This window comes from Galeopterus variegatus, unplaced genomic scaffold, assembly GCF_000696425.1.
Source record: "Galeopterus variegatus unplaced genomic scaffold, G_variegatus-3.0.2 Scaffold13673, whole genome shotgun sequence".
NCBI classification, from domain to species: domain Eukaryota; kingdom Metazoa; phylum Chordata; class Mammalia; order Dermoptera; family Cynocephalidae; genus Galeopterus; species Galeopterus variegatus.
Window position 1 is genome coordinate 55,867 of NW_007739784.1, and position 1,936 is coordinate 57,802.

Sequence of the window (1,936 nt, forward strand, 5' to 3'; positions counted from 1 at the left end):
CTTTGTCTTTGAGTTCTGCCAATTTGACTATAACATGTCTTGGAGAAGACCTTTTTGGGTTGAATACGTTTGGGGCTTCCTGAATCTGAAGATATGTGTCTTTTCTTATACCTGGGAAGTTTTCTGCCACTATTTTGTTGAATTTGTTTTCAATGCAATCTCCTTCTTCCTCCCCTTCTGGAATACCCATGACTTGGATATTTGAGTGCTTTAGGTTGTCTGATATCTCTCTTCGATTTTCTTCAATGTTTTAAATTCTTTCTTCTTTTCTTGTGTGTGCCTGTGTTTTTTCAAACAGCCCCTCTTCAAGGTCAGAAGTTCTCTCTTCTACTTCTGCAAGCCCACTGGTAAACTCTCTGTTGTGTTTTCTATTTCGCTGAATGAATTCTTCAGCTCGGCAAGCTCTGCTACATTCTTTTTCAAGGCATTGATTTCCTTGTACACTTCTTCTTTCACGTCCTGTATACTTTTGCTCATTTCATTGTGTTGTCTAGCTGAGTTTTCTTGTATCTCATTTAGTTTCCTTAGAATTATCACTCAAAATTCCTTGTCAGATATTTGAAGGGCTTCTTGTTCTATAAGATCTAGAGCTTGAGAGTTATTACCCTTTGGTGGTGTACTTTCTTGATTTCTCATAGTTCTGGTATCTTTCCTTTGGTGTTTAGTTATTGTGGCAAGGAATTTCACAGTCCCTGGTTTGACACTAATGTCTGGCAAAGATGTTGCTGGGTCTGCCAATTTGACATGGCTGCCTCAGTGTCTGCTTGGTTGCCTGCTGGCATCTCAGGTATGTGGTCACCTTGGGTCTTGGGCCTCTCCTGGGAGGTGCCACTCTGGTGGTGAGCACTTGGCCGGCCTGGGGATGGGGTCCAACCACAGCAAGGCCTTCCTGCTAGGTTGCATGCTGGTGCCACGGGGCTCATGGTCTCCATGGAACTCGGGCCTCTCCGGGGGGGCACCTCTCTGGCCAGCATGCTCTCAGCCAGGCTGGGGATTGGGTCCAGTGTCAGTGAGGCCTACCTGCTTGGTCACACACTGGCACTGAGGGGCACGTGGTCTCCACGGATCTCAGACCTCTCCAGGGAGGCTCCTCTCTGGTTGGCATGCACTCAGCCAGGCTGGGGAAGGGTCTGGCACTGGCGAGGCCTACCTGCTTGGTCACACACTGGTGCCAAAGGGGAGCATGTTCTATGCAGGACTTGGGCCTCTCCAGTGCAGCGCCTCTCTGGTCGGCAAACACTCGGCTGGGCTGGGGATGGGGTCCAGTGGCAGCCAGTCCTACATGCTTGCTTGTGCGCTGGTGCCACAGGGTGCGTGGTCTCCATGGGACTCAGGCCTCTCTGGTGGTCTCCTCTCTGGTCGGCACACACTCCATAACATTATTAATTATACTTATGTTATACATTAGACCTCTAGACTTATTCATTCTACATAGCTGCACATATTTTCCCTTTGGCCAATATCTCCCCAACTTCCTCCCTCTTCATACCTGAAAACCACTATTTTTATCCTCTGTTTTTATGCACTTAACTTTTTGCATTCCTGTATTTTTCAAGGTGTGTCTGTTATAACATGATCAGCCACTTTTCTTAGTTGCTATACTAAAGTGCTGTAGAAATATCAAAATTTTCTTATACCGTGTTAGGTCAAGACCACCAGGCTTTTCTTAAAAATTCATATGAATTTTGAGACATATAAGAATAACGTCCATATGCTATTTATTCAATTTAATATACCAAGTAAGCCTAATTAGTTTAATATCTGTCTTTTTTTTCTTTTTTTTTTTGTCTTTTTCTGTGTCCGGCAACAGATTGCAACCCTCAGTGTTGCCCCCGTACCAGACCGGGACCGGCAAGGGGTCGCAACCCTCGGCGCTGCCCCCGCGCCTTGCTCAGCCAGTGAGTGGGAACCGGTCTGTATGTGGGATCCGAACCCT